This window comes from Paramormyrops kingsleyae, unplaced genomic scaffold (assembly GCF_048594095.1).
Source record: "Paramormyrops kingsleyae isolate MSU_618 unplaced genomic scaffold, PKINGS_0.4 ups204, whole genome shotgun sequence".
Lineage (NCBI taxonomy): Eukaryota > Metazoa > Chordata > Actinopteri > Osteoglossiformes > Mormyridae > Paramormyrops > Paramormyrops kingsleyae.
Window position 1 is genome coordinate 23,125 of NW_027326142.1, and position 16,472 is coordinate 39,596.

The 16,472-nt window shown below is 38.6% G+C and overlaps 1 protein-coding gene across 5 annotated transcripts in view; it reads right to left on the reverse strand.

The window, feature by feature from the left end:
* Positions 1-15,510, reverse strand: part of LOC140587386 (uncharacterized) — a 31,094-nt gene extending 15,584 nt beyond the window's left edge. The window contains exons 1-2 of one of the 5 annotated variants that reach the window (XR_011989101.1): positions 15,308-15,510; positions 14,555-14,613 (exon numbers count right to left, since the gene is read on the reverse strand). The gene's annotated coding sequence lies outside the window, so the exon portion shown is untranslated. The other 4 variants (XR_011989102.1, XR_011989103.1, XR_011989100.1 and 1 more) reach the window with 4 other exon arrangements.
* Between the last annotated feature and the right edge of the window lie 962 nt (positions 15,511-16,472).

The following is a 16,472-nucleotide window of genomic DNA, read 5'->3' on the forward strand; positions in this document are numbered from 1 at the left end:
CCACTGTATAAATGACTGGTCTCAACGGATGTTTCTGGAACAGGTAGTGATACTCATTATCGTCAATAAGCCTATCACGGGGAGGTGATTTTAGCTTGGACTTAATCTCATCACAAAATTTGAAGGTAGGATCAATGGATAGGTGCTTGTGTGTAGGGGTGCAACGATTATTCGACATTGTCGACAAAAATCGACAATAAAAATAGTCGCCGACGAATTTGATTGTCGATAATTGTCGCCAGACGTATTTTTAAACGGAGTGAGATGTTTTCCTTCCTTTATACTTGTACAATACTACCGCTTTCCAATAGACTGCACCAATACACCACAAAGGTGAGATTCGCTCTTGCGCAATAGCATTCAGCAACAGGTAGAAGAATGGTGGCCACAAATCAGGCATCGTCGCATATTAAACGCTCTAAAGTCTCAAAGGCTTTTAATGTCCTACATCTACAAAAGGGTGAATAGCACGGACTTCTTGTTGTCTGGCGTATCTAATAATAATAAATAATAATAATAATAATAATAAATAATTATAACAACAACAACAACAACAATAGGGCATAATAATAGGCTAGTAGTAGTATATTTTACATTTTCAAAAAAGATCAGAATAGAACGTATTTTTGTTTGGAAGTCGGTGGTGTGTCATGAAGTGTCTCATTCGCTAAAAATTTAGCTAATAAAGGTCAGAAAACAGTGTAGAAAACCCATTGCTTAAATAAAGAAAACTCTGAGGCTCAAGATTCAGGACAGTGGCTCCGATGTCGCAAGTGCTGCGAGAGCTTATGCTCCCTTAAAAATAAATAACAGCAGTTTAAGTCCGTTTTCTTGCTGTTAACAGAGGAATGGCAATGGGAAGCTGCTCTAAATTTCCCGTATTTTGGGTCAGGATCTTTGGATTTTTCAGCCTGCTTTAAAATGAGTTTTTATTTGTAAACATAGGCTATATAAATAGCTGATATGACAAGAAATTACCGTGCATTTTAACCCCTATACCGCAAATGAAGTACGAATTAGCATATACAGGTTAAAATGTATGATAATTTCTTGTCATATCAGCACAAATGCACATAAAATACGTATTTGCACTGTCACAGCAAAAGATTGCCGCACGTATCGCTTATAAAAGGTGAATGCGTACCAGTTATATGCAGCCCTGATTATAACAAATATTGTATCAGAAATTCGGATCGGTGCCGATCCAGACCTACTGTATTTGACGGATCGGGTATCAGCCATGTGTGACCAATCCACATCCTATACTTACTTATTTAGTTTTTGGCAATCTCTAAAAAGAAACCTCCCATTTCGTGTTAAATCTATTTGCACAATCAATCGCACGACAGCTCTTTCCCATTTTACATGTGTTGTTTTGCGGCATTGATGTCAAACAATAACCTCATGCTAAATGTAAAAGCTGGTAGCTAAATAGGAGCCATTTTATAATTATGCAATTTATAATCCGATTAGTCGACTAATTGTTTTAATAGTCGATGACTAGTCGACTATCAAAATAGTCGTTAGTTGCAGCCCTACTTGTGTGTAGTGTCGTCTTTAAGCTGTCTCTCTATTTCATTGTGGTAGGCCAACTTGTCCTGAATGACAACGGAGCCCAGTTTGTCGGCAGGCTTAATAATCTCTTCATCAGATATTAACTCACTCAAAGCTTTATTTTCAGAAGGCGAAAGACTGTGAGTAATAGGATATTCCCCACTATTAAGAGAGTATAAAATGACCATTATGATTCTCACCCAAAATATATGCATATTTTATAGTCATGCACATTCTTCGAGAAGCAGAGGTGTTCTATGTCCTCTGGTAGTACAGTGTGCACCAAAGAAATCACTGATGTAATACAATTTAAATTTAACTTGGAAAATCATTTATGGCATGTAAACCCCACATCTTAACAGCTCTTAAGCCAAATTCAAACAGTTTATTCCATCACTCAGTTGTACAGAGATGAACCAGGAGATATTTGACAAGATTAACAGGAACCAGACACACTGCAGTACATCTCAAATTCTTACTTGAATCCAGGGTAGGAGCCATGCAAGTGGCTAAGCCCCACCTCCCAAGTTCTGTTTCAAACCTGAGATAAGCAACAGAAAGGCCCCCACTGCCCTTGCATGGGTTAGCACACAGCAGGGTTCAGAACCACGTCCTGCACAGCAGTCTTTATCAAATTAACGAGTGCAGCACTCATGAGCATCACTGCTTAATGGGTTACATGTGTGATGATAATGGATCCAATGCGACACACGCTGCAAAAAAGATTAAGAACACTGGGGGAGGGGGGGGGAGGGTCTGATACAGCTGGTCCTCTCTTTGGTTCTCACTTTTGTCCACCATGATTCTGCTAATGCAGACAAATGAGACAGGAATGCAAACACTCAAAGCCCACAGCAGAAGCTATCCCAAGTCCTGAAAGTGCTTCTGATCTTGCAAAAAAGTGGAGCTGTTGTCTACAGTCTAAACAAAATCAAGGAAATTGCTGGGGCGTGAACCAGTGTTCTGCTGAGATAAAGTCTGTGAATCTGCTTACAAAAATCAACCACATTATACATAAAATGTTTATTTTCTACATGCATTCCTGTGGGGTTTTCCATAGGAAGTGATTACAAAGCTACCAAGAGGAGCACGGTACACTTAATGTCAGATACTCTAAAAATCTATTTTTCTAAAGGTATGGGACATAGGATATATGAACTGTGGCCAGTGTCAGTCATATAGTTATTCATAGGAATGACAGCACAGACACTCTCATTTGCCATCAGAAGTTATTGTGTGTAGCAAGACTGATTAGACAACACTTCCTCACCAATTTTATTTAGTTTTTTTCTAGGCCAAACTTGGCAATTATATGCCCCATAAGTTGTATGGAGTTAGAGGGTGCAAGAGAGGTTCCAGGGCTGGATGCTCCAGCTAAATGAACAGTTTAAGCTTCAAGCTGGCAGTTTGAAAGGTCCTTTGCAAAAGGTTGTTCTGCAATAGTGGTCAATAGCCAAAGCTCTCAAATTTCACACAGTCTGGTTCCACATAAAAAAGACTTAAGAAACATCAGACCTTAACACAGATGCAGGTGTTTAGTAGGATAATTAATTGTATTACTAGGCCTGTGAAAATAATTTTTACATGATCCACTGTCCAGTACCACAATGTGCCTTCTTATGAAATGACAGTTTATTTTAAATACTTCGACTTATGTCACTGTACTTTCCTCAGATATGGGGGTTAATGTAGCGAGCCAAATCTGTAGTTTTTGCAGGGAAAGGCACCTCACCAGGCACCAAACTTTTAGTACTTCAGAGTGTTGGTTTTCGACTGGCATAATAACTGGTACCAACACCAAATGACATCTCAACTAGAGGCATGGTATTTTGTGGCCGTTAGTATAGCATAGAGCTGGACCATATGAGATATTAATACCAAATGCCTGCTATACACATGCAATTCTCACACTGCTAGTCAGGTAGACTAAGATCTGGCTTTTCTTACTTTCAATTCTGTACGGACATTATAGCGCAGGGAGTTTAAGTTTCTCTAAAAAATGTTTATTCTGTCAAAGGGAAAAAGAAACTTATGAAGTTTTGTAATTATAATCATCATTCCATTTCAAGATTATCAAAGTATATGTTTAAAAATCAGTATATTATATATATTTACACACACACACACACACACACACACATTTAATTAATTAATTGTTGTTTTCTGATTTCACAACTTTTTTCAAGACGGCAGTTGTATTGCGTTTCAGATGCTAACTATTTGCATAACCAATCGACAAAGAAAGAGTTTCAAGTCCCACCCCAAAGTACCAAGATACCAAAAAAGTACACCAGTTGGTCTGACACGTTAGGTACTGAAATCATTGGTACTGCTACTCCATTGGAAGTCAATGGAAAAAGGAAAGGACTGAAAGTACCATACCAAAAGTATAGTACCTGGTGCTGTGGAAAAGCGCTCTTACATGCTCCTTTGGATTCCACACACTGCGACAGTTCCAGCGGTTTTGATAAACAACTCTGATGTGAAGCTCAGTGACCTTAGCAAGAAGAAGAACAAGACAGGAAGAGGAAGAACAGCTATCCCTATAAGACACCAAAGTTCAAGCTAAAAGAAAAACAAACAGTGCCACAATGAAGTCCTGGAAAGCTGCCAGTTGCTTAGCCAAAAGGTTCTAAGTTCGTTCGTTCCTAACCACCACCAATCTGCACCAATCTCCCACCCAAAATCATCCCTCTACAACAACCCCCTGTCTCTCCAGATACCATGTCAGCAAGATCATGCTCTGTTCACTCCATACTGCAATAGTTTTGTGTGATTGAGCTGTCAGAATTCTTTTAAGAGCTACAAGGATGCCCTGTCTTTTCAAATAGCAATACCGTGAACCATCTGCAGAAGTGGTCAGGAATAAGGAAAATACAGTAAATATTCCATTACTAAGAGGGTATCAATGGTAAAAGTAATACAAGGTTAAGTCCAGACAGATTATACATTTCAATAGCATTCAAAAAAAGGAACTATTTAAAGTAAGATGTTAATTATACACTCACCTAAAGGATTATTAGGAACACCTGTTCAATTTCTCATTAATGCAATTATCTAATCAACCAATCACATGGCAGTTGCTTCAATGCATTTAGGGGTGTGGACCTGGTCAAGACAATCTCCTGAACTCCAAACTGAATGTCAGAATGGGAAAGAAAGGTGATTTAAGCAATTCTGAGCGTGGCATGGTTGTTGGTGCCAGACGGGCCGGTCTGAGTATTTCACAATCTGTTCAGTTACTGGGATTTTCACGCACAACCATTTCTAGGGTTTACAAAGACTGGTGTGCAAAGGGAAAAACATCCAGTATGCGGCAGTCCTGTGGGCGAAAATGCCTTGTTGATGCTAGAGGTCAGAGGAGAATGGGCCGACTGATTCAAGCTGATAGAAGAGCAACTTTGACTGAAATAACCACTCGTTACAACCGAGGTATGCAGCAAAGCATTTGTGAAGCCACAACACGCACAACCTTGAGGCGGATGGGCTACAACAGCAGAAGACCCCACCGGGTACCACTCATCTCCACTACAAATAGGAAAAAGAGGCTACAATTTGCACGAGCTCACCAAAATTGGACAGTTGAAGACTGGAAAAATGTTGCTTGGTCTGATGAGTCTCGATTTCTGTTGAGACATTCAAATGGTAGAGTCAGAATTTGGCGTAAACAGAATGAGAACATGGATACATCATGCCTTGTTACCACTGTGCAGGCTGCTGGTGGTGGTGTAATGGTGTGGGGGATGTTTTCTTGGCACACTTTAGGCCCCTTAGTGCCAATTGGGCATCGTTTAAATGCCACAGCCTACCTGAGCATTGTTTCTGACCATGTCCATCCCTTTATGACCACCATGTAGCCATCCTCTGATGGCTACTTCCAGCAGGATAATGCACCATGTCACAAAGCTCGAATCATTTCAAATTGGTTTCTTGAACATGACAATGAGTTCACTGTACTAAAATGGCCCCCACAGTCACCAGATCTCAACCCAATAGAGCATCTTTGGGATGTGGTGGAACGGGAGCTTCGTGCCCTGGATGTGCATCCCACAAATCTCCATCAACTGCAAGATGCTATCCTATCAATATGGGCCAACATTTCTAAAGAATGCTTTCAGCACCTTGTTGAATCAATGCCACGTAGAATTAAGGCAGTTCTGAAGGTGAAAGGGGGTCAAACACCGTATTAGTATGGTGTTCCTAATAATCCTTTAGGTGAGTGTATATGGTTGCTAGGACTGAATGAAGGTTTATAGCCAGATGACTTACCCAGAGAATTTAGGTCTACTTTATTAATTTATAATTTGTTTACTGGTCAACATTCAAAGACAGTCAACATTCAAAGACAGTCAACATTCAGTGTCCTCGGGAATGATGCCTGTTGTGTCCATTAGATAGCTTTCAGTGTGGACATTCTTGAATCACTGTTTGTCAAAAATACTGAACCTTGAACAGCTGAAATGCCACAGATGTTTCGTCTTCATGGGTGGAAATTGCATGGTGAAGTATGTGGGAAGGGCTAGGAAAGACCAGAGCAAAAATGTGCTCTGATGAAATGCATGGTGAAGAAACAATGTATTTCTAAATCACTATCAATGCATAAAACAAAAAATGTATTGCAGTTAAATACAACCCAGAGCACTACACTGGAATACAATTGTGCTTCATTAATATGAAGAGCTCAAAAGAACTTAGAACTTAAACTTATAAGAAACTAATTTTTTAAAATTACATTTATAGTTTCATTTATTTATAACACCACATTAGGTGTACTCACAGAATGTCTTGTTTTCTCATGGGTCTTCATAATTGCATGTTAATTGCTGTGATGATTTAAAATATAACATTTCATAAATGCTATGCTGCATCGATTGAGCTCTGGAATCTAGACTACAGATGCCCAGCTCAATAACCAAGAATCAAAAATCCAGAGGCCTAATTGGCATTAATGGTGAGTTAATGCATTATGAGAAACAGCTACTTTGTCCTACGTTCATTTAAGGAAATTTCTTAGCAGGAGAATGATTCCACTTTCACTAATGTGAAAAACTAAAAGTGACACAAAACGACCAAATAGGGTTATTACTTTGCCTCAAAAACCTTTCTTTTTTCAATTCTAAGACACCACTCATTGCTGCTCCTCATGGTGCCTTGCAGTTTAAGTTTTCCCTAAACCAGCTGCTTTGATGCTCTCCCGGGATTAAATTAGGTCAGCAACAAAATGATCAGTTATTCAGTAGATGAAGGTCATAAACATGGAGAGCGCAGTCCGTTTTTCCTCTGCATTCGACTTTCCTAGCATGTAAATGATGCTTCTACCTCTGCCAAGCAGCATTTGCATAATAGCCCAAACAACGTCAAATTCTGTAAATCTGTGAGCTACAATGCAAATGTGCAGCTTCTGCTGTCGTGTGTCCATAGCTATAACCACACTCTGAAAGGAAGGCTAAGACTGCTACAGTTTACTCAGTACTTAATTTCACAAAGCTGGCAGCACAACCCTTTTTGCCAAACATGTTGGGAAAAGCCAGAATAGTTTTCCTATAGAATTTTTGTTGGGAATTATTATCTTTGTCAGCCATGGAAAGTGAGTCAGCTAACGGTGAAACACCTCCTAAACCCCAGGGCACTGGCATTGTCTGTAAAACAATGATTTGATATTTGAGTTTTGATATTAGGGAAAGTCGTTCAATGTGTAGCAAATATTTACAATAAAAGCTGCAATTAATATGTTCACACACAACTTAAAATTAATACATCCAGCACGGGCTTTAAAACTCTCAGCAGAAGTACAACCCCCAGATTCTCTCTAGACCAATTCAGTATTTGCTTTAAGGAAAATTCTTCTATAATGAAAACTAGGGGTGCACCGATCGATCGGCGCACCGATCTATCGGCCTCGATCACGTTAATTTGAGGGGATCAGAAATCGACCATATTCCCATGAGATCCACCGATCTTAGTTATATGCTTTTAAATCAGCCTTTTCTCCCATTCCCGAGAGAGGTGCAGTGCAGGCTGCCTCCCTCCCGCCCGCCCAATACATTTTTACAAAATTAGAGAAATTAAAGTCTGGAAGAAAAAATATGATTTTGTAGTTCAAACAGCAATGCTCATTTATATGTTCATTTATATTTGAGGACACTACCTCATGTTTTGTGAGTATTCATATCAATTTACTCAATAAAAATGGAAACATTGAAGTAATTGTCTTTTAGTTATGAAAGAAACAAGATCGGCAAAAAAAAAATCGAGATCGGCAGGTAAGGTTGTCTAAGGATCGGTGATCGTTGATCGGCCAGAAAACTGCAATCGGTGCACCCCTAATGAAAACCGAAACTGCTTTCTTGTAAGCAAGTAACCAACAATCAAATTAAGGAAGAGGAAGATGACCGTTTTGTGATCTCTGTCTTGTGGCCTGTTCATACTTCTCTGCATGTGGACTATGCAGTCGCGCATTTGCACTTGTAAAAGGACACAAGTCTGTTCATACTGCTGCCATTAAGTCTGCATAAAATGCACACAGTCACACATGCAAAGAATGCATGGGAGGAACACTGGTGGAAATAGTACTCAATTTTCATACTTAAGTAAAGGTACAGATACCACACAAATGTTACTCCAGTAAAAGTCATCCAGTAAAATACTACTCAAGTAAAAGTAAAAAACACCTAGTTTTAAAAGTACTTAACTAAAAGGTACTACACATTCAAATCTATTGAGTTTACAAAAAGCAAGCTATCCTTTTAAATTCAAGACAGGTCTGAATATAGCATTGTAAGTTACAGTGCAGCACAATAAGGAAAACTGAGTCACATTTTTTTTTTCCAAAATAAGCGGTGAAACTTTCCAAGCTTCCTGGCACAGATTAGCAGAATGACTTTTTTATTCTTTGGAAAATAAAAGATTGATCTACGGGCCTGATAAAATAATGAATTATGAATATTTTGCAGGCCGGTATTTTCAGACCTATTATAAGTGGTGAATGAACCAAAGAAATCCCTCATCATCCAATCTGGAAAATGGCTGATCGCCCAATGCAATTGTCTCCATTATTTCAGTTGTAACTGTAGTGCTGCTAAGGTTGGTTATGGATAAAGTTTAAATTTCAGTATTTTAACCGATATATCATAATTTCTATGTATTGTTTCCTCATGAAGACAATATGTAATGCATAACAACAACAACAACAACAACAATAATAATAATAATATATTGCTCATGAACTGAGAGAGAAAATCGGGAGCCCAATTGAGTGGGGAAAAAAAAACACAATCTTGGTGCTGCAAGCAATCAACCGCAGATGAAGCACATTTATGTAAATTGCAACATATTTGTACACACTTGTCCGCACATGGAGAAGTATGAACCGACCTTTAGCCTAATCAGCAATCTACCTCTGGTGATAGACTGAGAGATAATAGAACACGTTTTCAACAGTGAAACAACCTTGGTTATATGTCTTAAAGAGAATGGGTCAAATATTTTTAAGATGCAACCATGTGTTATCTACACAGATTATTATTTTAAGAAGTGATTGAGGCTATGCCAGCCCATACCAAGGATATAATGGTGAATAAAACTGCTTATCTTTCTTTATATGTCTTGGTAAATGTAGTTCTGTGCCAAGCCTGGCAGAGATTTAAAAAAGTTGGACACTAGTGAAATGCAACAATATACCCCCATTATAGTGTGTGTAGGAGTGTGCCCTATGATGACATCCCATCCAAGGTAGAGATGGGCAATCCACATTTTTTCAGTTCCGATCCGATTCTGATACACAACTGCCGATACAAGAGCTCTTTTTACTTTGTTATACTTTATATATTAATTTTTTTAAGCTAATAAATACAGATGGAAAAAATGTATGACAAAAAATATTTAATTAGGCTACGACAAACATACATAACATTCTGTTCCATCTCGTTTGTTTTACGCCTCTGAGGCATTTGCAGTTCAATAAGAATATCTTCAAAGCAAGTATACACAAGTGGAGAATGCTTAAAATTAACAGTTTTTCTCCCAATGGCATCAATGCAGTTACACTTTTGTTGTGATGACAGCCCCTCTTGTATCACAAGCTGCAGCGAGTTTGCAAAACAGTCCAATTAAGTTAACGACTCCCACATCATCCATTGCTTTGTTTTATCTCACAGTTGCGTACGCTTTGTTAAATGGGATTGTCCATTTAACGCTATTCCCGCTATTTTATTTTACATAGATTGCAAATCGCTGTGCTACTGGTTTCTGTTAAAAGCGTAAAATACTCCCAGATCATCACGTCTTATCTTACGCTCCTTGTGCTGTGAAGGGTATGTGCATGACGTCACAGCAGGTGGAAGTCACTCTACTCACACCCACTGAGTAGCAAAAAAGACTGAGGGGCAGCGTTAGCTTTTGATTTGAATGCCACAAAAAACACATGTAAAATGGGAAAGAGCTGTCGTGCGATTGATTGCCAAAAACTAAATAAGTAAGTATAGGACATGGATCGCTCACTCTCTCAGCAACAAGAACATAAGAAATTTACAAACGAGGGGAGGCCATTCGGCCCATCAAGCTCGTTTGGGGAGAACTTAACTAATAGCTCAGAGTTGTTAAAATCATATCTAGCTCTGATGTAAAGGAACCCAGGGTTTTAGCTTGCCAACACCAAATTTCTGTCAGATCATCTTCAGAATATATAATATAAGAATACATGGTAAAAATATGAAAATGATGGTCAACTGCCCACATGGTCAAATGAGGACATGAAAATAGGCAATTTTGAAAATCTAGTACATTTCAAAAAAATATTGTGACACTCCTATAACACTAATACATATGGCTACTGCATACACATGGCCTAATATGTCATGACAGAAAAAATGGAGTACTTTATCTAGCATGCTGTTTGACAGAGAGGCATTCAAAGCACTTAATTTTGAAGCCATCCTTATAAGCATTTTAGGAGGTAAAGTACATAAAACATAGCTGACAGAAAAAGCTAGCTCTAATAAAGTTTGAAAGCTGTGGCCTACATGGCATATCAAAGGAGCTATGAATATCAGACAAGGCTTGTAATTTCAAAACTATTAGAGATACAACCCTAATATTAGGAATAAGTTTGGTATAGTGGCATCTGTGTTTTTTTTTCAGGTATATCTGAGAAGGTGACCTGAGATCCTCTGGGTGATTTGATATAGAATGATCCAATAGTATTTACAATACAACTGTCCCAACTGTCTCCTTGTGTAGATTCACAGCAACTATTGTTTGCCTATCCATAAATTTAAAAAGGCTTTGTGGGTTTAACAGAATTTTAACATGTTTAACATGTTTCCAGAGCAACACTGACCGAATAACAACAAAACGCATAACAAACTACAAATTATCCACAATTGCAAATATTCTGCCAACAGCTCATGTGATTGTGCCAACTGTGGCAAAGGTACACAATAGCCCTCCTGAAGTATATACTAGCGAATTGGCCATAAACCAATGGTTAATACATTATATTACAGTCTAATATAACAATTATATGAGCACAGCTACAAAAGCAGTTATTGAAAAATAGGTGAACAGATGTTTTAAGTCTGAGAAAACATCAGCTCCAAGTCGATGATCAGAATTGTGCCAGCTGCCACTAAAGAGAGATCCACCCATCATCCTCACATGAAATGCCAGAGCCACAGGGGAGAACAGGGCTGACTCATTTACCAAAAATGTACATGTTAACAGCTGGCTTTGCAGCAACACTCAAGGGAACCGCCTGCATTGAATTCCATTAACTGTGCCAAATGTGAATCTATGTCGGTGCCCAAAGAAACTGGGAGATCCTTCACACTCAATGTATGACAGCTTTTCCTTCAGCAACGCACCTAATTGTTTTACAGAGGTCATTTATTGGGCAGTGAATCAGCTCACCTGGTCTTTCTTTTGGAAATTATGAGCTCACTGAAAGCACAACAAGTCTCCGGACTCCATTCCCAAAGACTGTCTCCACCCACCATTAATTTTCAGTGCTTTTCATGCTTTAGGTTTCCCTACAATTCTACTCTCCTTAGTCCTTGCTGAGCAAGAAATTGAACACTACAGCTGCCGTGGCCCCTGCTGTGCACATTTAATCCCACATAAAAAAATCACAACTTTCTTAAGAATTCCACAGAAAGACTCCACTCAGTCCACAGTCCTCAGTGATTATGGTCACTTTCATGGAGAAAAATGGTTTGCAGTCTATGGAGACTTCCCTGGAATATTCTCTAAGGCTGAGAGAAAATGTGCTCTCCCAGGGCCACAGCTCTACATTAAGACTTTCGTCTATTGCACAAGAACATCCTCCTTATCTTCCCCCATCTCTTGTCTGCAATGTGGATCAGGCACCAGTCCACTCTCAAACCTGTTATTACCACTGCAAACACCATTGCATTCCCTCCAACATCTCCAACATGTGAAATGTAATTGCATTCACAGATATAACAGTGAGGTATCTGCTACCTCTCACCTGTATAGATGTATGCAAAGGAAATGTCGAAAGGAACTTGTGATTGTAAATCTAACCTTAAACTAAATATTATATCATATCTGGGCATTTTTTAAGACAGCTATGGAAGTGCATGGGCTTGCATGGCTGTTTTTAGGTAACATTTCTTTTTTAAATACAAAAGCTATTTATCTGCAAAATAAGTTGCTTTTAATTACACTTCAGCAGCATGTATGAACAAAGTCTGATTGGAACAACTTTAAAAAAAGTAAACAACAAAAAGGTTGGGGGCTGCAGGCAGGGTAGAACAGAAATTGACATTGGAATTTGGGGTTGTCTTACAGTATATACCTTGTTTTCATAATCAACACCACAAAAGCTCCATATTTTCACAGGGTGCATTTTTACTATGTGAGGAGTAGGGCTGCGCGATATGACAATCTATATCGGATGACGAAATAAAAACATCTGTCATTTCATATTATGCTCTATCATTCATTTCATGGTGTCGCAAAATACTGTTTGCGGCAACATTTTTTTCATTATTTGGATAACAGTTTACAATGTTATATGCCACCAGATGGGATGTACCAGATGGGATGTGAAGTTTTTATTGAACTTTATAACCCACAGAAGACAAATACAAGTACCGTGATCCACAAATATTTAACTATCCACAAATATGTATTTTTAAATTTGTGTTTTGTAAAGTCATATCCATAAAAATATGGAGTGATTTGTATATGTGAAACGTGCTTTGCACATTTGTGGATCACTTCCTGTTTATTTGTGGATTATTACATTTGTGACTTCCCTTCTATGTATTTGTGAAGTTTTGTCCAGTTCGTACCACTACAGAGCCCCTAAGGGCTCTTGGTTAGAATTTTATTTTCTTTTTTTAATGCGTTCCCTCACAATACTTTCAGGTTCCATCGCAATAGTTTTGCAATCCTACTACACCTGCCCATTTATTATTTGTTAAAATGTGACCACACAGATTAACCTAAATAATACAAACATTTACTGTAAAGTGGGCTTTAATCATTAAACTATGGAGGACAATGTATACCATGTAACATTAATTTCTTTTTATGCGTATTTTACTAATAATACGTATTTTATACCTGGATGATGACAAGAGTCATAACAGCATCAAGAATTCCACCACAATGTAACTGTGCTAACTAGAGTTATAAGTTTTTTCAATACCATGCCATGTAATAAACCCAGACACGTCTCAAGTGACTACTCCTATTACAAAAGGCTTCTCAAGCATCAAAAAGAAGGCCTCAGATAAAGATTATGCTGATTAACTCCCACAGTATGTAGCAATGGTCAGGGCCCAGTTTCTTGTAACCTTCCTAACACTATGTTGTTTGTAAGTTCTATATTAAAAGACAAAACTTACTAACAACGTAGCGTTATTACATTTAATCATCCCAATGAAACACAGATTTTAGGGTTTCATTGCTATGATTGCTCTTCATAAGTAACAGAACCTCCGTTACATTGTTGCTCGTTTGTCATTGCTAAGTAAAATCTATGGTATTAAATGCAACTATTTGCCAGTCTATTCTGTATACTGTTACCAATACATATTTAATGCATCGCTACAGCTGTGAAAGCCACCAAGGCATGTTGTCAGAAAGCTTAGATGTATAGAGCTTCACTCCATTACCATCTACTAAAAGTAAGCATCACACCAAAAATGACCCATTGTTTACTATTTAGTCCCTCTATATAATTAAGAAAAAGCTCTGGTGCAAGTTTGCTTGTTTGTCACAACTATGAAGAGCAATATATTAGATTAATTAATATAATTCTTCTGACACGGCTCACTCTTTCCGCCAGGTAAAATATCAGGTGAAATCACAGGAGAATAGCAAAATAGACTTCTGCTATAGGGGATTCAGATAAGCATTATCAGTGCCCATTAAGTATATAAATATTGCATTGCATTTAGTTTCCTGTTTAATTCTCCGAATTTAAGACGGAGATATTCTGAACCGAGTTCTGTTTGCTCTAATACTGAGTCGTTGCGCTAGCTTTCTGGTATAAGCATTGTCATCCTTTTACGATGTCACTAAATTAAACTACAGAAGTATGAAAAACTGGGCAAACTTGTGTAAAATCCAATGCAAGTTAATGTAAAACAATAAAGAGATGCGCTAGTGACGTCCACAGAGCCAAACTATTGTCATTTCCTAACATTTATTCCTGTATATTCTAACAGACGCAACCTTCAAGCGTATCGGTGCCGAATGAATGAATAGGTCGACATTTTAGCAGGTTATTGAGAACAGCCGAAACATGACATGTAGTCAAACTGGAATTGTTACACAAAAGGGGATTGAATATAGGCTGAGCTCTGAATAACAAGCGTGTATAGGGCGTAGATTCATTTTTGCAAAAGCACATTGACGTCATACGTACCTCCACAAATGCCTCAGTAAACAACCCACAAGCCACGGAAGTATTGTCCTAAATTTCAATAACATATCGTATCTCATTAAGAAAAAATATGAACTATATACATACCTCCACTCACTCAATGATTGTGGTCAGCCGCTGCTCATGAAGCTCCTGCACTTTCAAAACTTTCTCATGTCACATTCGACGGTGTGCAGAATACACATTAAAAACAAACCAAGAAAAGAAATCCCCATTAACAGTGAAAAGAAACGATAAGCAGGAGACACCAGGTTTTGTTGCGCTGAAGACAGGAGTAAAAATGGTGCCCCAGCAACCGGCAACTGCCGTCCCAGGAAGAGCAGGAGCTAAGCTTAATTATTTACAGAAACGCAAATGCATGCTCTGCGAAGCCTCACTTTTCTCTGGGATAAAAAAGCCGCCCTTCCTCCTGAGAGCCCCACTTCCCGAAGGTTGGGGGGGGGGCTTTACAAACAAGACAGTGCAAGAGAAAGTTCGCACAGAGCCTTGTCCAGCACTAGTGTGAGTGCCCCTTATGCCGCCAGGATTGCTGGTAATCTGACACCGGCGACCAGACAATAAAAACACAGTTGATCGTCAGCATTGTAAGCTTTCGTTTTATATGCTAGCTAGCAAAACATTAACGGTTAAAAATTATAATAATAAGATGAATTTGAAAGCATGTGTAGGAAAACCAAAACTAAACTGCGCCACTTTACTGAATTTTTTTTATAAGTGCTTTATATTGAGTGCATAAGATATAATAAAACTAAATATTTTAAGGATGGAATTATATTGACATTGTTTGTAAGATTAAAAGATTTTTACCGGACTATGTTCATAACGTTTTACGTCACAAACCTATGGAAATGTCCACTTTAAGCTGAGAAAACGGCTTTCAACCAGTTTTTGTCCTCGCTTTGCTTCGTCCATTTTAGTTTCGGTATTAACACCCTTTTCAGTTGTCGGGTATCACGTAGCATGCTGCTGCCACCTTGCTTGACAGACGGGATGTCGCTGACTGGTAGTGCCTTAAATTTGTAGGATTTGCACCGGCCAAACAACCCAAACTTGTTCAGAATGTCCAAGCTGGTCTCATGTTACAGATTGTGTGTGTGTGTGTGTGAGAGAGTGTGTGTCGGGGGGGGTCAGAATTCTTTTTAAATAAATTCCACTTTCCTGCTTTTATTTTATTTCAAGTGCACAGAACAAGTCGTTTTACAGGCCACACACACAGCGTAGGGCAGATTGTGTATTCTGCAGTTTTTCTTGAAAGAGACAATCCATCCAATTCATAGATATGCCCAAACGAACTTACAGGGTGTGAGGGCCAGTGATAACCAAGAATGTGGCATAAACAGCATAAACTTGCTTTTTTAGTTTTAGTGTTTCAACGTCAACGTCTGTCGACCAGGCTTGGTCAGCAAGTGTCACTGGACATCCCATTCGTAGTGTTTGAGTCCAGTGTATTTAGTGATGATGAACTTCACTTGTGTCTTATTCCCAGCCCTATTGTTTAGTTAATTGTCATGGCCTGCCCTGTCCCTCATATAGCCCTTGTTAAAAGTACGTATATGTGCTTGCCCTTGCCGTACTCCTTTGTTGGTCATTGCAGATGTGAGTATTGTTAGTGCTGTTCATATGACCACATGGTGTCAGTCCTGTAGATTACTCTTGAGATCCCCCCTAGTTTCACTGTGTTCAGTCCCAACCTTCATAGTCCTTGTTTAACCTGCCAGCCTTTGTTTGACACCTTATGGTCCTTTTCTTTTTTTATGAGGCTGAAGCTGGCTGCTTATTCACCAGCTTCTTATTCGAAGAATCCGTGCCACCTTAAATGAGAGATGCTATTTCGACAGAATCCTGTAGAGGGCTCCATAAATGTTTTCAGCATTTCATTCATTTCATGGTTTTGGTCACAGGGCCATCTGAAATTAAGCTAGTCTTTTAAATAAAATTATTTTATTTCACAACCTCTAATCGATGGGATCTTGCCCATTTCGGTTACTTTATTTTTTTTATTCTG